The sequence below is a fragment of the Triplophysa rosa genome, unplaced genomic scaffold, assembly GCF_024868665.1.
Source record: "Triplophysa rosa unplaced genomic scaffold, Trosa_1v2 scaffold137_ERROPOS1633012, whole genome shotgun sequence".
NCBI classification, from domain to species: Eukaryota; Metazoa; Chordata; class Actinopteri; order Cypriniformes; family Nemacheilidae; genus Triplophysa; species Triplophysa rosa.
This window is the reverse complement of record NW_026634140.1, coordinates 56324-79302: the sequence shown is the minus strand read 5'-3', so window position 1 is coordinate 79302 and position 22979 is coordinate 56324. Positions and strand designations below refer to the sequence as shown.

The 22979-nt window shown below is 43.2% G+C and overlaps 1 long non-coding RNA gene across 4 annotated transcripts; it reads left to right on the top strand.

The window, feature by feature from the left end:
* The first annotated feature begins 180 nt into the window (after positions 1–180).
* Positions 181–5099, top strand: LOC130549564 (uncharacterized). Of its 4 annotated transcripts, XR_008962223.1 has the most exons (5): positions 181–263; positions 427–528; positions 2647–2693; positions 3440–3471; positions 3745–5099. It is a non-coding gene; the product is annotated as an uncharacterized LOC130549564 (long non-coding RNA). The 4 variants fall into 4 exon arrangements; XR_008962221.1 differs by having other exon boundaries at positions 3440–5099; XR_008962222.1 differs by having other exon boundaries at positions 2647–3471.
* Positions 5100–22979: the final 17880 nt, after the last annotated feature.

The window sequence follows — 22979 nt, the reverse complement described above, 5'->3', positions numbered from 1 at the left end:
AGTACTTATATAATTGTTTGTGTGTGTCATAAACGCATATTTTTATACTGAGCAGTGGAAGTGAACAAAACACAGTAGTGTTAAGTACAACCAACTTTGTTAGTGTGACATTACACTATGGCAATGTTGTGAAGTTCTGGTAAAGTTCCATTATGTGACTTTAATATCTTTGTTTTATATTTTAGGAAAGCCAATTCCTGAATGAATGTTAAAAAAATATTGGGAGACCTAATTTTCATAGTGAGGAACTTATACAGAACTAGGTAAGAACTTATGCAGAATCCACATGATGCAGCAGACCTGTGTGTGCAACATAACAGTTCATATTGATTCTTTACATTCTTTTAATTATCAGTATGTATATGTATATATTTAATACTATTCTAAATGTATATTATACATTAATATCATATTGTTTTGTTTCAGGACAATAATGGTGAAGTTAATCAACCTTGCAGAGCACACAGTAATCACCAGAGGGGGGATCTCCAGATACTCCAGATCTCCATATTCAGCTCAACACCACACGTAACATGCAAGCATACAAGACCACACACAAACATTATATAAATAACATAACTCTACACGGTTATCAAATGCACATACACACTCATGCATACAACACCAGAAATATTAAAAACCACTAGCCTTAGCCATGTTGATGGTTACTTTTGTTATAATGTTGTCAGAATGCCTGTTGTTTAGCATCGTTTATTTGTTTTTGTTGTACAATGAAATTTACATTTCTGAACTGCTGTATGTTTCATGTTTAAATTATTCAGTGAAAAAATAAAGCTTTTAACATTTCACAGCTGTCCATTGTTTCTGTATTTTAGGTGTTAAGAACATAAAATTATTCATCTAAATGAGCTTACATTTGATCATGAGGGTAAACTAGACTTTTTTGGTAGAAATAACAAAAATGTGTTAGTAAAAACAACTTAAAATTGTGAGTCACACCAACCGAAAAAATTAAGCAAAATCCCTTGCTGGGAATAGGGTTACGCAAAAATTTAAGCAATGCCTACTAAATAATTTAAGGTAATGCTGCTTAAAATTTCATGTAGAACTGGCTTAAAAAATTGGTCGCAAAAATGATGCACTATATTTTTAAGTAACTTCAGCGTAATTTTTTTCAGTGTAGTAGAAGTGTAACAGAGTAAAAGCTAATAAAAATGAAGCAAAGTGGTTACCCTTTGTAAAACTGCCTTTAATACAGAATTATTATTGATTATAAAATTCCTCCTATGAAACAATATATAATGCAATATATTACATAATATAATTTAAGTGCATCTATTTCTTAATAGCCTACACTGTAAAAAGTGCTACACCCACAAAGTAGGTTTTATATACTTTAAATAGTTGTTATCTAGTTAATGTTATTAGTTTTATACTAAAAAGTATAAATTTACTTCATCTTTACTTAAAATATATCCGTTTTATACAACAATATATTTTAAGTAAAACTATTGCAATTTATGTGGGTAGTTATTTGTATGTGGTTTTTGTGTACAAGAAATGTTATAAAAGTGAGTTGACATACACACTTTATTAGAGCAGCTGTCGATGTGTCAGGTGTGTTCATAAAACGTAAATATTTTAAGTTGGCATTATCCCTTTTTCACTGGTGGGGACTTTCAGGCAGATGCAGCATCTTCCTCGGCACTTCAACCGTTTGTTCGCTGCAACGGATCTGAATTTCAGGGACTAATTAACACGGTAAGTTGAGCAAATTTAGCCGCATGATTGGTAATGTAAAGTCACGCGAAATCGCTTACTCCACCAGGGAGCTAAGGTTAGGTTTGCAAATTGTACTGTATAATGTTAGCTATCCTGCACACATGGCAAGCTAAGTTGGCTGCACAGTGCTTAACTAATATTTGACTAACTTAAACTACTATTTGACATTAAACGGTAAGGTAAAAGTCCTAGACAAAACACGCTAATGCTAACTAATGATTAAAAGTGATATTATTGTTCAAATTAAAGCCAAAGTAGCCTTAAAACACATAGCAGGCATGACTACAGCACTTATTTAATTTCATATTAACAACACGGTCTCCGGTGGGGGGGTCGCTTTATCAGCAGCAGAGATGCTAGTGCATTTGATAGTATGATGCTAGTGCATTTGATAGTATGGCGCTAGCAGCACCTGCTAACATAATCGCCACTGTTAAAACATTTAGGATGGACGTGTTTAAAAACGCAGATACGTAGGTAATAATTAGTTGCACAAATGCCCTCAGTTATATTTTTAGATTGCACAGATTAAATTTCGGGATATTATGTGATCGAAACTGTCGCAATTTTGAGCCTTCAGGCAATAGTTGTGCGGGCAAATAAGGGAAAGTAAGCTGTGGTGTTTTATGGACAGCAGGCAAAACAAGCTAGCCGTGTGCCGAAGGAGAGATCATGTTAGTATGCTTTTGCATTACTAAAGCAGATGCACAGATTTTACTGTAGAGATGTATGCTTAGTCTGTCTAATTTTAGAGATTTGATCCACGTTTTTTTAATGATGCATAGTCAATTAATGACAGATTTTTGGTTAAAAAAACCTAAAACTATTTCTAACCTATTACTTAAATCAAGTTAAACCACTGATTTTTAACCTTATTCGAACATGCATTTTCCTTGTCTTTAGATACCCAAGTGCTTTTGTTACCTGGGGTCTTCAAGCTTCACATCCAGGTAAGAAAAACTTCAGAATAGATACAATTAGAGCTATAACTATTCCCAGGTAAGTAAAACAGGTAAAATTGCAAACAATAGTGTGGGCTCCATACAATTACATTTCTTAAGACGTTTTTATGTACCAACAACCAATAGAAGGCAGATCACCATTCTGTCTGGTCCCCACAACAAACAGTAAAAATCACCAAATAGAGCAGTTTCTTATTATCAGGCTGTCAGTTGCCACTAACGTTTTCTCAATTTTTTTCTGTGATAATTTAAGATCCTGACATGTGATGACTAAAATCCTTAATCTAGTTAAATATACTGTACAATTAAAAACTACCAGGCTTTAAAAAGTGTATTATAAAAATTAAATTGGAGAAAGGTCAATTAAATGTGCCATCAGCCCGACACGATTGGGATTATCATAGTAGGACAGCCCGTGGTCATAGGTGTGCCAAACCTGTTGAAAGCATGCTGCCTCCTGTTTGGATTTACCTATGCCCTCGACCTCAAGTATCCCTCAAAACTGGTGTTTACTTTTGAGATATATCAGAGGCTGTTTGTGTGATTGTACCCCATGCTTCCTAATCCATCATCCAAGTATACAAATCTCCTCACCAGATTGTTTTAGATGATTTCTCAATGGCATCTGGCATTGTTTGCCATCATTTGAAAAAATGCAATCACTTTGGTAGGTGAGTTTACCAAATACCAACTTAAACGTTTTCTTTCTTTTTTTGTTTGTTCTTGACCTTAAGACTCATTTGACGGCCGGGTACAAGTTGCTCAGGTAATATAATTTCCATGGTTATTTTCCTTTTGTGTTCATTGTTCTGTGCCTTAATTAATGTGGACTTTGGACTGTGTTCTGTGCCGATCATTACCTCATGAGGTATACAGTATACTCAACTCAACAGTGTTGTGTGCACAATTTGGGAGTTATTAAATAATAATAGTTGTTCGAAATATATAAATACATACTGTAATAATTTTTGACATTGCAGTTCCAGTGTGATACAATGTGATTTTATGGCTCACATTTACCTTTATCTAAACATTGCAGATTGGGCAGTTTGGATATTTCACTTTACTGTTCAGAACAGGTTGAAATTACACTTATAACGTGTTTGTTTTATATTATTGTGTACATGTGTGACCACATTTATTGGCTGTTTTGCATTCACTGTTACAAGTTACATTGAATAAATGTTATTGTCTTCAATCTATCTTCCCATCTCTTTCTTCTTCAATACGCCCTTTTCACAATGACGTCACTTAACTTCTGCCTTTTTGCAAAGCAGTGTATCATAACATCCGTCTTGCAACAAACAAGAAGAACAAGAAGAAGAAGAACTTCCGTTTTGCTGTCGCGCTGGAATTTAACAACAGTGAGGAAAAAAACGGACAGAACACGTATTCAAGTACTTATCCTAGCACCATCGCTAACACACACACACACGCACGCACGCACGCACGCACACACACACAAAAAAACACCTTCATAATCAAACAGGTACTGTTCAACGAAGAATTTGTATCCTTTCTCTAGCTTTGATCTTGTCGTTAGCGAAAATTTGTCTGCAAGACGTTGTACATCATACGTATTTGTGGCAGATGTGCAAGCCACTTGGTAAACTCCATTCTGAGGAGCTAGCGGAAGTAACTTCTTCTTCTTGAGTTTTACTGGCGGTTGGCAAACCAGCTTATAGGTGCATTACCGCCACCTTATGAACTGGAGTGCTAGCGGAAGTAATGATACACTGCTTCGTGGCAGAACGGAAGATGCGTGACGTCATGTGAAAAGGGCGTATTGAATTTGTAATTGTTATTGACAAAGTCTGTTTATGTAAAGTTAATCATTGAAGTGCCTAGAATATAGACCTTTAGATTTCTTTTCTGAGGTTATAGCCAGGACTCAATTAAAACGTTTATTCACATATGATTAGGTTAATTTTACTAAGAACATAAAGTTCATAAAACCTCATTAAAATGAGTACAGGTTACTTGTAGCAACCCATAAATAAGTTACCTGTACCAAGAAAATTAGGTTTATCTAACTGAGTAATACTAGTACTATTAGTTAACTCAACTTGATTTTGTTGCGTTTGTATTAGGTAATGTTACAGTGTTTATTATACTTAAAAAAGGTTGCAAGTTGACTCAACTTAAAACATCCAATGCAGCCACTTGCCTCACTTTTTATAAGTTAGATCTAGGTATTACTTTTTACAGTGTATATGAAAAGTGGCAATTCTTATTCAGTTCAATTTTACTTATATATAGCGCTTTTCAAAAAAGTCATTGTTGCTAAGCAGATTTACATACATCATAATTAAAAAGGGAAAAATTAAAGACAGTATGTGGTATTAAGATACATGGTATAATTAAGTTTTTCTCTATGCAATGTACACTCATGAAACTTAACTGAAATAAATGATATGTTGTTGTCAGAGACAGTCAATTATTTAATGAATGTATATTTCATTTAGGTATATTATTATTTTAAATATTGTTATCAGGACTGGAAACCTTAATATTTCTTTAACCTCTGTATTGTTCAATACAGTATATTGTATATATTATTTTAACTATTATACCATTTTACAGTGGTAAATATGAGCAAAGGCTGTAAAAATAAATCTGCGTTGTTTCTCTTTTTGATCTTTTATTTAAAAAATCTACAAAATTCCAACATTTCATTCAAGTAAAACAAGTTGAAGTGGGGGGAATATCACATTGTCAAAAAAAAATGTTTTTCTCTAATACACCCTATTGGCACACTTACAAGAGATGTGTTCAACACCAAAGTATCACAAGAGCCTTTTGAAAGCATACGAAACAGCATGCTCTCACTATGAGGCTCCATATAGAGTTAAAATTACGCAGAGCAGCGTACCCTACGCCGCAGGAAACGAGCCGGTTTTCATTTATACTAGGGATGCACCGATACACAAATTTTGGTCATTAACGATAATTCTTTCAAATTGGAAGCCGAAAACCAATAAATTGGCCGATATACAGTATCTAAATATTCATATAAAATTCCCTAAGACTGAAACAAAATGCAAAAAGTGGACAACTGCTTTTATTTGAAAACATTGACTGCAGAACAGGTCATCATTAGTTCTCTTTTCCCCCTGAAAATCATGTACCAAGCCTACTTTACACTAGTTAACGATTAACATTTTCTGGTGTATTTTTTATTCAATAAACAAATTACAGATGTTCTTCCAGAGCAACCCAGAAAAATGTTCTTAATAGCCACATGTCTCACAGGTCTCAAGACAGAAAGCATTCAGACAGCAGTCTGATTCAAACAATATGCTTGTGTTCCTATAATATACACATTCATAAATACTGTATCTACATACTGTACCTACATCGACAATGTTTTGCTAATAGCAGTAAGTGAATGATCACGACAGAAAGACAGTACTGTACTGCATTTTAACTGTGAGCAGCGTGCAGCTGAAGAAGTTTAACCAGAGGAAATTCTTCATAATTTTGAATTTTATCATCGGCCGATACCGATAACATTAATACCGATATGGCCGATAATTTATCGTACATCCCTAATTTATACTTGTGCATCAGTGTCCGCGTTCACAGGCAGTGACCACTAGGCGTCAGTGTCCACGCGCGTACTGTTTGTGTAACCCAGACAAGAGCCAAAGAAGAAGCATCTCGTTGTGGATGCTGTCTGAGAAGCATTAGCAGTGATAGCAGCAAGTAAACTCACTTTTGTTGCAGCTTGAGTTGTAGAAGAACAAACCATTTACTTATTAATTCATTCGGAAATGCGCATGAGTAAACCTGACGCTATCGCTGAGGGTTTTTTTACCTGAAGGGAGGGGGTTCAAGCAGATCAATCACAGCGCTTGTAGTCCGCGTAGGGTCCGGATTGAGTTGACGTGTTTGGCAGCTCGAATGCTAAGCAGAAACGTCAGATTCGTAATATAGTGCGGAATGCTTCAAACATTATAGGCTGTGATCTTACCATGATCAATAACATTTAGGTCTCACATTTGCAAAAAAGGGTTTAAAAATTCTGAGAGATTCCACTCATCTGGCCGGACATCTGTTCATTCCTTTACCCTCAGGCAGACGACTTGGAGCAATTAAATCTAAGTCTTGACATTCCTTGAATAGTACCTATTGTATAATTGTCCATGTTTTAAACTTTTCTGCTATTTTTGCATGTATTTCACTCTTTATAATGGAAATACTTCATGAATGTATGTATGTATGTATGTTGATTTTGTGCATTTGTCGTTTTGTCTTAGTAAATTTGCTGTGGCTGTTGAGCAGACCAAGAAAATTCCAGATAACTATGTTGTTTGGCAATAAATAAATAAATAAAGTAATTTCACCAAACTGAATGGACTGCATGGTCCAAAATGGTTGTCCCTATTCTCTTAAAGGTGCAGTGAACTGGCCGTTTTTATTGTTTTATACTATTGTCTGAGGTCTACTTATGACATTTGCGTGGTTTTTACATTCGAAAACATCAAAATCAATAAGTAATAGGCTATTTTCTACCCTGGTTTTGAGGCCGGCTGGAGAAACGCTCGGTTTTTAAGGGCGGGCCGCATAGAAGACTTGGAAGTAAACGCCCACTGCTATGATTGGATAGCAGCTTGCGTAGTTGACTTAGTTGGAGCCTTCTGTGAATTTGGTTAGACACGTAACGTTATGTAACTTGATTTTACTCAAATTTACGGACTTATTTCCCGGATGTGATGGCAAGGCTTTGCATATAGTTTGTATATCCTATAGTTGTGTGGTGTTTAGTGATATATGACCATACATGTCAGCATTTAAGACCTGCAAACTGGACAGAAGATCACCGCGATCGCGGGTCTCAAATGTTACAGTTTTCATGATAAATAAACAAACGCTAGACTCCCGGCCAAAATGACCCAGCACCAGAAATAATATCAAAACACTTCAAAACAGCCTCCATTATTCGCAAACGGTGGATAAAACCTTGAAAAATGATATATGAGCCCGCCAAATCACAGAGATGCCGATTACAATTATTACAAATGACTAGAGATCCCCAGGTAATACTATCAGGGCATATCAAGCGATCTCTAACAAAGCAATAGTGACAAATATGTTCCCTTTCTGTCGGTCTCTCGACGTTGTGTCGAGCTGACAGATGGGGTTCGTCCTTGAGAACCAATCGCTTCCGACTTCTTTAGAAAAGGCCAATGAAATTGGCGAATGAAATTTGCATGCTGGACTCCGCCCCCGGATATCCGGGTATAAAAGGGAGACGGCGTGCTGCATTCATTCACCTTTTGTTCTTCGGAGCCTACGCTCATGATCAACAGACTTCACTACAAGATAGCAACTACAAGACTGCCAGTTCTACGACGTGGTGCAGCGGACTGTCCCTTCCTGCGGCAACTTCCCCTGGGCATCTCGGCGGTTCCAGCGGTGTTCGAGACTTCTAAAAGAGCAAATTTCTCCAGCGTGGCATGTCCCGCTGTTCTCGTGGGTGCAGCACACTCATCGAGGAGGGGGACGGACAAGAGGTCTGCTTCCAGTACGCTGGGGCAGCCCTTGTGGATACGTCCTGCCCGCACTGCGGGCGGTTGACGATTCAGACGTTGCGTCACAGGTGGCTGTGTTCTCACGGGACTCAGCCACCACTCGTCTGCTTCCCGTTCCGTGACAGCAGTGGCTATGGTCCTGCCGTTCGCTACGGCGAGCAGCGAGGGTGATATGAGGATTACTGTGAGCGCTAATCCGTCAGCCACCGGCTCGCGGACCATTCGCACCTCGTCTCGCTCGTCTGACCGTTCCCCATGAGACGGTCCCACCGTCTTGTTCCTCAACCACGTATTCGGAAACGGTGCGTGATGATGAGATGACCGTTGCAGCATCGGAGGGTGACTTACTGGCATCTGACTCCGACGATTCCTCTGAGCTCCCTCCCGTGGGGGGTCGAGCCCAGGAAGAAGCGGACATTGAAATGTCAGCCATGCTTTCCCGGGCCGCCGGCATTGGGTTGCAGTGCACCGCACTGCCTCTCCCAACGCTCGCTGCTGGATACACGGTACCTCGGGTTTGAGAGTGGCTCCAAGCCGCACTCGCCCCCAGTGCCATGTTTTCCCGGAAGTGCATGAGGAACTTAGTACGACCTGGAACGCCCCCTTTTGGCACGTGCATGTCAACTAGTTCCATCGCCCTTTCTTCCCTCGATGGTGGGGCAGCTAGAGGATATGTCGATGTCCCCCAGGGGCTCGACCTAGACTCCCATCCAAAGCATGTAGGTTTTTTCGGCATCTTAGGTGTCGAGAGCTTACTCTGCTGCGGGCAAAGCTGTCCCCTCTCTCCACGCTATGGCCATCTTGCAGGTCCATCAGGCCAAGGTGTTGAGAGAGCTCCACGAGGGTAAGACCGACCCAGCGCTTATGCAGGAACTCCACGCCGTCACCGACCTCGCTCTACGGGTGACCAAGGTGACCGCGCAGGCCCTGGATCGGGCGATGTCCACACTTGTGGTCCAGGAGAGACGCCTCTGGCTGAACCTTGCACAGATGAGTAATGCCGAGAAAGTCCGCTTTCTCGATGCACCCAACTCGCAAGGGGGGGCTGTTTGGTGATACTGTCGAGCCGCAGTTCTCGACAGTAAAGAAGCAGACAGAGAATATCAAGCATATCCTCCCCCGCCACGATTCAGCCGCCCTCTGGCTGTCGAGATCCGGTGCACTGTCTGCTTCCCAGCAGCCCTGGTCCTCTTCGATGCCCCACTCAGGCGGCCCCCTGGAAGAAGACATCGAAGAGGAGACCACCACCCCATCAGCAGCCGCGGTGGAAGCCGAAGCGGCCCTCATGGGAAGACCCCAGGGAGATCGAGAATACCTTCGGGCCCGACCCCAGCCATTCCATCGCTGGTTGGTCGATCCGGGACGGTTCCTGTCCCGTCCCAACAGCCCACATCTAAGAGTTTTCTCTCTCTCTGGGTGTCTATCACAGCCGCTCTCACCCTCTACACGACGGTGTTCGGCAACTCGACGTTGCGTCACGTCGAGACCCAATGTCGAGGATAATCAGCAGCCTAAGCACTCTCAATCGACGGTGCATTGTGCTACATTATCGTCTGGGTATTATCACAGCCTCTCTCACCCTCTACACGACGGTGTTCGGCAACTCAATGTTGAGGCGAGACCCAATGTCGAGTATGATCATCAGCCTAAGCCTAAGTTTTACAGCCCGTACTTCATCGTCCCCAAAAAGGGGGTTGTCTGTGTAAAATCTGCGTACCCTGAACAGGCACCTACTCAAGCTGCCGTTCAGGATGCTCACGCAGAAGCGCATCCTGGCATCTATCAGATGTCAAGATTGGTTCATGGCAATCGACCTGAAGGACGCTTACTTTCATGTCTTGATTCTCCCTCGTCATCGCCCGTTCCTACGGTTCGCTTTCGAGGGTCGGGCATATTAGTACAGAGTCCTCCCTTTCGGTCTTTCCCTGTCCCCATGAGTCTTCACGAAGATCGTGGAAGCTGCCCTCACTCCCCTCAGGGAGAGAGGTGTGCGGGTACTAAACCATCTCGACGACTGGCTCATTTGACACACTCGCGAGATCTGTTATGTACACACAGGGACCTAGTGCTTCGGCACATAGATCGATTGGGACCACAGGTCAACTGAGAAAAGAGCAAGCTCTCCCCTGTGCAGAGCATCCTCTTTCTTGGTATGGAACTCAACTATGTCTCCATTACAGCGTGACTGACTACAGAGCGTGCTCAGTCAGTGTTGAACTGCCTGGAATATTTCAAGCAGTCAGCGGGCCCCCTGAAACAATTTCAGAGGCTCCTGGGCATATGGCATCCTCGGCGGTGGTGATACCCCTCGGGTTGATGCACATGAGACCGCTCCAGCACTGGCTACAGAGTCGAGTTCCCTGGAAAGCGTGGCACACCGGCAGCAGGCGGATGGTGATTATGCCTCTCTGCCGACACACCCTAACCCCTTGGTCTTCAATGACCTTTCTATGGGGCTCTCTCGGGCAGGTCACGAGGCGCGTCGTGGTGACGACAGACGCCTCCCTGCAGGGTTGGGGTGCCGTATGCAACGGGCACGCAGTGTCGGGGCGATGGACGGGCCCCCGCCTGCGCAGGCATATCAACTGCCTAGAGTTGTTGGATGTGCTACTTGCACTGAAGGGGCTACAATCTCTCGTGCAGGACAAGCACGTGCTGGTCCGGTCGGACAGCACAACTGCCGTAGCGTATATCAACCGCCACGGTGGAGTTCGCTCACAGCAGCTAACACGACTCACCCGACGCCTCCTCCTGTGGAGTCCGCAGGTGAGCAGATCCCTGCGAGCCACACATATCCCAGGCGACCTGAACCAGACAGACGTGCGCTCTCTCGTCAGTTGACGCCTCGCGGAGAATGGCGACTCCACCCCCGTGCAGTCCAGATCATTGGGTACAGTTCGGGCGGGCTCAGGTAGACCTGTTCGCCTCCCTGGACACCACCCATTGCCGCTAGGGTACTTCCCGTCTGAGGCCCCCCTCGGCAAGGATGCTCTAGCGCACAGCTGGCCGTGGGACAAGTGGAAGTACGCCTTCCCCCAGTGAGCCACTTTGCACAGACCCTGTGCAAGGTCAGGGAAGAGGAGCATCAAGTGTACTAGTTGCGCCATACTGGCCCAACCGGACTTGGTTCTCGGAGCTAATGCTCTTGATGACAGCTCCCCCGTGGCCGATTCCCCGACGAAGGACCTGCTTTCCCAGGGGAAGGGCACGTTATGGCATCCCAGGCCAGACATCTGGAACCTCCATGTCTGGCCCCTGGACGGGATGAGGAGATCCTGAGTGGCCTACCCCCTGCGGCGGTTAAGACCATCACTCAGGCTAGGGCCCTGGCCAGTAGGCGGCAATACGCCTGTAAGTGGTGCCTCTTCTCATCCTGGTGCTCTTCTCGAAGAGAAGACCCGCGGAGTTGCTCGATTGGGAACGTGCTGTCCTTGAGACTCGAGAGTAATCTCCCCTTCCACATTGAACGTGTATGTAGCCGCTATTGCCGCTCATCATGACCCAGTTGCTGGTAAGTCTCTAGGACAGCACAACCTGATCATTTGGTTCTTAAGGGGCACGGGAAGGCTACCGCCTCACCCGCGCTCCGTACCCTCTTGTGACCTTGATGCGGTCCTGGAGCCCCTCGGAGATGCCACTCTTTCTCACCTCACGATGAAGACGGCTCTCCGGATGGCGCTCAAGGGGGTAGCGGACCTACAAGCATTCTCCGTGTCCACAGATTGCCTAGAACTCGGGCCCGGTGATTCTCACGCTATCCTGAGACCGCGGCCTGGCTACGTGCCCAAAGTTCCCACCACTCCCCCTAGACACCAGGTGGTGAACTTACAGGCGCTCCCCACCGGGGAGGAAGACCCAACCCCATCCGTGTTGTGTCCAGTACGCACTGCGCCTCTACTTGGACCGCACACAGAGCCGCAGGAGCTCTGAGCAGCTCTTTGTCTGTTTTGGAGATCAGCAGGGAGGGCTGTCTCAAACAGAGATTGGCGCACTGGATCATGGACGCCGTCACTACGGCGTACCTGTCCTAAGGTGCTTCTCTGGCAGACATCTGCAGAGCTGCGGGTTGGGCTACACCCAACACCTTCGCAAGGTCCTACAGCCTCCGCGTAAAACTGGTATCAGCTCGAGTCTTGCAGGGCATCAGGTAAGACCGACGGCCGGTAGGGTGTACGCCTATGACAGTATCTTCCCCCCTTTTTTCTAGGTGGGTCAGCGTACTAATTTAGCCTCCTTTCTTTCCCCACTGGGTGAAGAACAGGCACTCCATCCATCACTAAGCAAGCACCTCCTGCAGGTGGGCTGGGCAGAGCAGCCCTGCCCCTTAGGCCGGGTACCAACTGTGTTATCCACAACATAGCTCTAACCGGACCTAGTGCTACCGGACGTTGTAACCCCCCAGCAGGGCGGTTCCGTCTGATGTATCCTCATGATTGGTTCCCACCTTGGTAACCCATGACCTTCCCTAGGTGGACCTCCGCCTTGCAGTTAACTCCTTCAGTCCGCACATTCCTCCCATGAGTTCTCCCCTAACGGTGAGACCATGTTGGTATCTCCACTAAACTCCTCCCTGCGGTAGGAAGTGGTCTCTGTAGCACATCCCCCATTTGAGGAAGTAGCGCTTAACCAGTGGCCTTACGGTACCGGGCCGTTTCTCGCTGTTAGAGAAAGAAGGCCGCCGCCTGTGAGGCCGAAGGCAGGGGCCTTCCCACCTTTCAAGAAAGCTCTGGGACCCCCTACCTACCCACTGGTAGGTTACAATTTTGCGGTAGTGCTCACGGCTGCCACACCTAGGCCAGTCACCATCGCTTCGCTAGAGATTGTGACAGGGCACAGTGTTGTGGCGTTTTCCATAGGAACCCTATCTGTCGGCTCGACACAACGTCGAGAGACCGACAGAAAAGGAACGTCTTGGTTACGGATGTAACCTCAGTTCCCTGATGGAGGGAACGAGACGTTGTGTCCTTCTTGCCACAACACGTGCTGCCCGCTGCAGCAGTCGTGAGAGGTCTCAGGCTCCTCAGAACAAATGTGAATGAATGCAGCACGCCGTCTCTCTTTTATACCCGGATATCCGGGGGCGGAGTCCGGCATGCAAATTTCATTCGCCAATTTCATTTGCCTTTTCTAAAGAATTCGGAAGCGATTGGTTCTCAAGGACGAACCCCATCTGTTGGCTCGACACAACGTCTCATTCCCTCCATCAGGGAACTGAGGTTACATTCGTTACCAAGATGTTTTACTCACATAAGATTGCTGCGCCATTCCTATCGGATCCAATATTGACGGCACAGCACTGCTTTTTCATTTTAGTCTCTCCACAAAGACTTGTTCAATGAATCTGCATTGAAATGAAGTGAACAAATGCTCAATGTTTTCCCCACGTGAGCTGCAACGTCTTTAAAAGTGAACTTCAACGTCTTTAAAAATGAACTTCAACCAGCATTCTTACTGTGGGAATCCGAAGGAAGGTTATGCAGCGACTGTGTTCTTCCACAACCAGGCACTGCACAATATTTTGCGATCTTTAACAGCATGATGCTTACACTCGCTCTATCTGGTTCCGTGCAGCTTGTGTTCAGTACTGTCATGCGCAAACCAGTGGGCCGGGCTAGAGAAGTAGGCGTTGATATTCTTCTGTGGAGGCGGTGTTCAACCTATAGGTGCATTCCAGGACCTGCGTGTCAATAACAGTTGTTATTTCAGTAACAAGGGCGTTTTCAGGTTGACACTTACAGGATGTTCGCTTGAATATGATTCCCTCTTATATTACAAAAGCTTGGGTTAAAATTGTGGTCTTAATTCACTGCACCTTTAATGAGTCATGGGTGTGTTTTGGGAGTAACGTGTAATAAACTAGAGTCTCATCTCTCATTCCCTCTATAAACCAGTTGGGCTTACACCATGGTGGATTTGTTATTTACGTGGCGTAATTTGCGAGAGCAAAGCCTGAACGCTTCTCCATTGTAATCCTTTTATTTTTAACATGTTTGTGTGCTGCTGCACATCCCTCTGTGTGTAATAAGCAGAGTGTATGCGCATTGTGCACCAACCTATAGGCTCATAACGCATCCTTTAAATAAATAAAGAAAATACTGCGCCATTGACTTTAGACCAGGATTTAGTTGGTCAGTGGCGCAATCATTTTCAGTTTCCTCAAAATCGCAACGCGCCAAAAATGCGCCTGAACACACCTCGTTTTCAAACCAGCATGGCCATGGGCGAACAGATTGGCGCACATGCATTTGCTTTTTAAACAACGTGTCGGGGATCTCCAATCCTGCTCCAGGGGCCGGTTGCACCAGCTGTGCAACGTAAATTAGCCTAGTTTTGACTTAAACGGTCACTAAGTTACAACTTACGCACTACTAAATATTTTTGAGTTGCACCATTCAACTTAGTTGAAGCGTAATGTTGCATATAAACTAAATATTTACAGAAGCTGCCCGTCAGGACTAACTGTGGGAATAACATAGCAGACTCACTGAACTGAACTGAATAAGCTCTTGTTTCACTCAACATTCTTCAATGATTTACACACGATAATGCTGACATTTACAGTCACTTAAAGGTGGAGTGGTTGATTTGGAAAGGTGATTACTATAGCCTGCTAGCACGGAAATTATAATCCCACCCTCTACGCGATTCGCCGTCCAAAGCCACGCCTCCTCCAAACACATGAATCTATTTCGTAAATCCACGTAACGAATTACAAACTAAATCAATTAAATTCTTCTGGAAGCATGTACATACCAGTCCAAAAAAAAGAGAAACCACGATATCGTCTTTCAGACCCTTTGCCTGCCAGAGCGGTCTCCATCGTGTAAAAACTGAACCGATGTTAATTCCAGTTTTTCGTCTTTCATGATCCAGACGTTTTTTCGTCACTGCTTTTTCAAAAACGGACTTTCGTTTTGTAGATTTACTTGTTGTCGGTTCTGCAGGATAGTTTGATTGTTGCTGATGGTCCGCCATTCTCTCTACATTGACACAGCGGACATGAGGGCGCTGATGACATATGATGTCTGGGTGAACAGGGTGCGCAGTGGGATGCAAACTACGGTGGCTTATAATGTACACATGACCAGTCACAGCGTTCAACCAGAACGTTTTTTGGTTCTACTCCTTTCACAGACGAAATATAATTATAAAAATATTATTTGACCACTATACTTCTTGATTGCTATCAGGATGTAAAGAGATTTCCAACCAACTTGACAAAAAATGTTTCTTGACAGGATCACCCACCATGCCTTTAACTTTTAAAATAGAGAACATTATGTAATAACATTTAATTTTTGACGGCTCTAATGAGAACCCGGCCTAACGCGCCTCCGTGTGTATACTGTATATGCCTGTGTTGTGCACATCAAAATAAAATCATATTTTTATTTAATTGGCGGTTGGCAGTTAAATGAAATCACCCATATTGCATGTCATTTACATTTACACGGCTGGACGGCCGGCTGGACAGGACATGGCGCCGGCTGGAAGGCCGGCTGGACAGGACATGGCGCCGGCTGGAAGGCCGGCTGGACAGGACATGGCGCCGGCTGGATGGCCGGCTGGACAGGACATGGCACCGGCTGGATGGCCGGCTGGACAGGACAAGGCGCTGGCTGGATGGCCGGCTCGACAGGACACGGCGCCGGCTGGATGGCCGACTGGGAGACCAGCTATCACCGGCTGGGCAGGCCTGGATGTCGACATGACAGGACAGGATGTCGGCGGCTTGGCAGCGCTCTCTGGCAGCTGGGCAGCATCTCCGACGGCTGGGCAGCGCTCTCTGGCAGCTGGGCAGCATCTCCGACGGCTGGGCAGTGCTCTCTGGCAGCTGGGCAGCAAACAAGAACAAACACACAAACAGTCAACTCGACAGGCCTGGGCACCAGCTGGGAGGCCGGCAGGGATCTGCAGCGGGAACAGGACACCGGCGGCCTCAACCCTGGAGGGGAATCCGACGACCTCAACCCTGTAAGGGAGCCCGGCGGTCTCGATCCTGGACGGGGTTCCGGCAGTCTCGACCCCGGAAGGGAGTCCGGCGGTCCCGACTCTGGACTGGAGCCCGGCGGCCTCTACCCTCCAAGGGAGTCCGGCAGATTCAACCCTGGAAGGGAGTCCGGCGGCATCGACCCCTCCCGCTGAGATCCCTCTGTCTGCTGGGTCCAAAACGGCTGGTTCATTCTGTCATGAATGGTGGGTGGTGAGAGACACGGAGACAGAGGACCCAGGTGCAGACAGCGGGTAAGGGGTTAACACAAACTTTAATAAATAAAAAGCAACAAAACAAAGACCCACGTGGGGGTAAAGTAACAAACATAGAAACAGGAACAAGACTAACTAAACTAACAGGACTAGACTAAAACACATCACAACTACAAAATAAACTAAACTAACTCAAAGACAGGAACTCACCACATTACACAAACACGACACAGTACAATGAACCAGCACGAGACAGAAGACACAAGGGCATTATAAAGGGGATAAATCAAGAGAGGACAGGTGCAGGACATGAACTAATTAACAAGCAATAACGAGGAGACGAAAGGGCAGACAGTGCAGTGTTGGCTTGCTCACCGGGAGACTGCATTTATTTATTTATTTATTTATTTATTCATTTATTTATTATAATGATCTTGCTTGGTCTATAAACACCATGCACTGTGCTGTGTTTTACCTTTCTGTGTTTTTCTTATTTGCTCCTGTAAAGCTGCTTTGGAACAATGCACATTGTGAAAAGCGCTATATAAATAAAATTGAATTGAATTGAATGGGCGGGAACAGAGACGCCACACCGGAGAGAGGGAGTATATGGAATGCCAAAACTGACTCTCTCCACATAAAACAAGAGGTTCTATCATGGTTCTGCCACTAGGTCAAGAAAAGCAAGACAAGGTGGGACAGAACCATGACAGCGATATGACATACAGGAGCAATAATACAATAGGTGCTAATACAAAATTACTAGTTTCAACAAAAGCCAGAACAATACCTGTCGAAAGAAAGAGAGATGTCATTTATTATTGTGTTAATTAATCTGTATTGTTTTGTATTTGATTTGTATATTATCATGATAGGTATTCTAATTAATACTTTAGTTTTACGTTATTATGTGAGGTAAAATAAGTTTAAATCAAGAATGTTTTGAAATTCACAACATTTCAACAACTTTTTTCTCAGGAATTTAAAGGGGTCATAAGGCGCGAATCAGGCCCGGCTCCAGATATGAGATGAAAGGTGGGCTGGGGGGTAACTATATATATATATATATATATATATATATATATTTGGCCCAAACTATTTACTATAAACAAACTATTTACAAAAGAACTATTTAGCTTTTTGAATTATTCCTACAACTCGTATTAATATTGTATAACATTTTTATTTTTACATTCTTATGTACTGTATATATTTACTTTTTTTAACATTTACATTTATTTTACAATTTAGTAACTTAAGATTAGATGAAAACATAAAAAGAGAGCTATTCATATCACTGTAATATTCACAGCATTAACTTTTTGCTCCTTTTAGAGAATTCTGTCACAAACTCATCCATGTCCAGTCCATGTTATTGCTTTTTCATGAGCAAAAAGTACCAAAAAAAGTTTTTTCCCTCTCATGAAGCGTTATTCGGCGGAATGGTGTCAGAACCAGAACCGCTAATATTTGATGTAACGGGCGGAATAATTAGGCTATTCATGTGTCATTTGCGGTTGGGGTGCGGCTTGGGAAATAATACTTACGGGCGGAACGCAGATCCAGTAGCCAAAACTATTTCGACTCACCTCAGCTGATGAGGAGCTGCTTTTACACGATCCTGTGCTAATTTGTGTTCGAGCTCTGTCTGAAGAGCCAATTTATAATTGCAGCGTTGAGCATTGTAGCCAATCACGTGCAGCTGATGGACAGCTATGACTCATTCTTATCACAATTTAAATAAACGTTTTAGCTCATCATGCTCCTGCTTTTCTGCATTAAGCTTTATTTAGCCTTGATGGCAGCTAGCGGCTTTGATATAATTTTACATGAAAAAGGTAAGGGAAACTTGTTAATATCACATGACAGTATTGGCTATTTTTAACAAATTTTGCATGAATCAAAACAGAATAGCTACTATTAGCTAACAATAAAAAAAATGTGGATTCAGTCTGGTTGTCTCTCCTGAAACTCTGCCATGTTGAGTTACTACATGTTCAAAAATGCATTACCCAGGAATTCCTAATATTTTGTTACTTGCGTGAGAAAATAAATGGTTTTGTCTACATCGTGTAGATGTAATGCGGGTGCGGGTCCCGGCATTTTTGTCAAATGGGTAGGGTCGGGTACGGAATTTAATTAGTGCTACTGTCCAATGTCGGGTGTTCTTTTAATTACTGCAGGTGCGGGTTTATCAAACAGGACCCATGCAGAACTCTGACGCAGAGACACGGCAAGTCCGTTCACTGCTATGGAATTGTTTTATCACAGCAGTTCGCAACGGCAGTTCACGGATCCCTCTCTCTCAACGGCTCCGGGTGGAGGCAGGGTGGGCAAAGCCCCGTGGAGCCGGGCCTTGCGCGAATACGTGTTTTTCTGTGTCTTTGATGTGTTATAAGTAAAATTGCAGAAATGAAACTGTGGGAACAAAAGATGCATTCTATCTAAAAGCGAATGCTCACCCAGACCCAGAAACGCCCCATGAAACCACACCCCCAAAAATCTACATCAGTTTGTGGTATGATTTGACGAAGACCGCCCAAATCTATATGCAAGTAAGGTGGGTGTACTTGTAAATCTCATTGTATCGTCGCCGCCGCAGCCATGTCGTGGAGACGCATTTAGACGGATGGGTCAAAAGTTATTCCCGCCAAAATCGTACAATCCCCCCAGTTTAAAAAAAGAAATCCAGGACATGATTATAAGCAAATATCCTACAAATATGTCCTTACCTGTTGCAGTATGATTGCTCTGTGTGGATTTGATAAATGGGCCTGTAAATTATATAAAGAAATAGTCTCCCACTGAAACATTTAGTTTTTTGCATGTTCGACAGGACAGAATACGAGCAGCAGCACAAATATGAACATGGAAATGAGAACTTGTAAAACAACTAGACTCTGACAAGGAAATGTTTTCTTGTGGACAGCTGCGTATATTAGACACAGCAAGGAATTTACTGACACAAGTCAGTATTTTGCAGAGGTGGAAAAAGTACAAAAATATTATACTCAAATACAAGTACTACTACTTTGATGAAATTGTACTTAAGTACAAGTAAAGTTACCAGTCAAAAAATCTACTCAAGTAAAAGTAAAAAGTAGCTTGTTTAAAAGTTACTCAAAGTAAAAGTTACTTAGTTACTTTTTAAAAGCGGGAGGGAGACCGCTCCTGTTTTGTGCAACACCAACATTAGTCATATTGCCTAATTTTAAATATAGGTACATCTCAAAAAATTAGAAAATCGTTAAATAGGTCAATATTTTGTATCACTCATTTCAGAAAGTGAAACCCATATATTATATATATATATTATATTATATTTCAAGCCTTTATTTCTTGAAATTTTGATGATTATGGCTCACAGATAATGAAAACCCAAAATCCAGTGTCTCAGACAATTAGAATATTACCTAAGATCAATAAAAAAAGGATATTTTAAACAGAAATTTCAGGCTTCTGAAAAGTATGTTCATTTCTTTGCACTCAATATTTGGTTGGGCCTCCTTTTGCATGAATTGCATCAATGTGGCGTGGCATGGAGGCAATCAGCCTGTGGCACTGCTCAGGTGTAATGGAAGCCCAGGTGGCTGTAATAGCGGCCTTCAGGTCATTTGCATTGTTAGGGCTGATGTCTCTCATCATAGATTCTCTGTGGGGTTCAGGTCAGGCGGGTTTGCTGGCCAATCAGGCACAATACCACCATGGTCATTGAACCAGGTTTTGGTACCTTTGGCAGTGTGGGCAGGTGCCAAGTCCTGCTGGAAAAGGAAATCAGCATCTCCAGGGTTTCTGCAGGTTTCACAAAGTCAAATTTAAGACTTTTTAAGCCCTTTTTAGACCATTATGAATGAAATTTAAGACCTGTATCACAACATAAAAACCGCACACCCTACATTCCCAGATGAATTTCTCGTGATGACAGCGGAACTTGCTGTATTTTAATACAGCTGAATGCCCAATAAAGCCATTGTTGTTCATATTCATTCATATATTTAATGTTTATGTTGTCAGACAAAAAATAATATACTTTTTTTTAAATTTAAAACAAATGTTTATGTTCATATGTCTAGTCCAGGGGTCGGCAACCTTTGCAACCAAAAGAGCCATTTTGGGCCTTCTCCCACCAAATAAAATTTGTCTGGAGCTGCAAAATATATGTAACCTTTAAATTACTGTAACACAGGTTATGCATGTAAGGTAGTAATTACCCAGTTGGACCACTAGGTGGCAATATAGTGCGATTTTTATTGTACTTGGATGATAAGCAATTTATAAAATTTTGTCCCTGGCAAGAAGTGGGAGTGTTGCAATAGGAGAGTAGCGTCGCGATGTTGCACGCGCTACTTTAGTCTAGACTTCAGATTTTTCTGTGAACTTTTGTTTTGGCGGCGTTTGATGAACAGCCACAAGAGACCGTCTACTCTCCGCATACCTACATCATGCATAAACATTATGAGAAGCGCGCTAGCCAGACAGGATTTAAACTATGCCGGACAACACTGGCTAAAGACCTAAAAGTTTGGTTTAAAGACGAAAAACGTACCAAGCAGAATGTTTTCTCACCATTCCATTTCTAATACACGCATACAGTGCTCGGCGCTGTCTCACATCTGTCAGAGCAGAAATAAAGCCGCTGCTGTCATCTCCGGTCGCGCTCATACAGTATGTACATTGCATGGACTTATTTCGAATATTCGAATGAAATACTTTTTCAGATATTTCTTGAAGAAATCAGGACAGTAGTGGTCAAAAGTGGACAAAATAGACGGATTACAGCAGCAGGTGTAAACGGGTATGTGTCTCTTTCGTCCACTTGTGATCCATCGACCAAAACGCATCTTATTACCAGTTATAAACAGGGCCTTATAAAGACTGCAGAGAGCCACGGGTTGCCGACCCCTGACCTAGTCAGTAACAATGACGTGCTTATAAATGATGTTTTACTCAGTCACAAGTAAGCTGCGGTTTGGTCAGGAATGTGCTGCTTCTGCCTCTCACTGAACAGAGAAGACGCCAAGAGAGACATTTTTCCACTCACTGAAAGTTAAGGTTTATCCAAAAAGACGCTATTCGCTTTTCTGAAGGAAAAAATCTGTAAACACAGCACCACTACACGCCGTTGTGTGTATGCGTGCACGCGACATGGTGTGGTCTGTATGGAAAGCCGTTTGGGTCATATTTCGCCATCAACCAGACGCCTGGTGTTCAAAAGACGCCTGGTTTTACGGCGTTTAAGACTTACAGACGCCGTAAAGTACGGCGTTTTGTAGCGCATGCGCCATAAATTACGGCGTTTTCGCCGTCGAAACGGCGTTAATAACGGCGTTTTAAGTGCAATTTGAAACGCCGTTCATTTCGCCGTTTGGACTTCTATAGTACGCCGTAAACGACGACGTTTCCGTGTAACAATGACACCGTAAAAAGCGGCGTTTTCTAGAATATTCAAATCAGCCCCGCCTTTTCTACACAGTCCAGCCACTCCAATGAACAGAAAGACCTGTGTAGTAGAATGTCGATCTGAATAACGTTTCCTGTTTTTAACTTTATTGCGAATAATGCTTAGACTTTCATTATGTGATTTTATCCCATTGGGCACGTTTTTCCATGTTTTCGTTTATCATATGTGCACAAACGGCATATTTTCTAGAGTGTGCACGTTCATGTTTGTAAAATGCATTGACTTCAATCACGAAGGTGTCAGCCTCAGTAGCGCAGTGGATCGCGTGCGTGGCAGTAGCACAGTGTCACTTTTAGCGAAAGGAGTTCGACTCCTTCGTGAGAGAAGTATATTCTTCGTTCCTTTTGAGTTGGTTTATTGGGTCATGTTTTTAAATGTCGGAACACTACTATGGGGGCTATGTCTGCTTACTGTACAGTGGCTGTTAAAAATTATTTCCCATACGAACGCGTTTGTTTTTATACAGACTGTACATGCTGCATGCATTCAGTATAAAACGCTATAAGCTTTTGACGATCAAAAATCTAAAAATGATGGAGAATGTTTAACGAAAATAAAAGCCAATTGATTAGGCTGTTTAATGCACATTTACGAATTCTCAATTACAACGAAACTCGAGATGAAATAAAAAAAGGTTCACATACAGCCGGCTAACTGTGCAGAACGTATACGGTATATCCAACACAAAAGCACTGGATATTTAGGTTATAATACGCTCCATTCACATCGAGCTGAGTTTCTTTATAGAAAATGTGCTTTGTCGAGTAAAATAAATCATATCCAAATGAAAGTTTGTTTCTCAGTCTATTGAGGTAGACTGGCTGTGGGTATAGCCTATGCCATATATACTGCCTTCTTTTAGAGGTTGCTAAGTGATCATGTTTGTTAAAGCGTTTTGTATTTTAGGATGGCTATTTTGACGAGGCATGCAGGCGAGGCCGCATTCACTTATGTCAGTTTTAGTTTGGGACTTATGCATAACTGCATTATGTAAGTGATTTTGTTTTTACTTTTACGAATAATAAATAACTCCCTTAACTCTTATTGTCATTACCAAATTATTTATCCTTAATT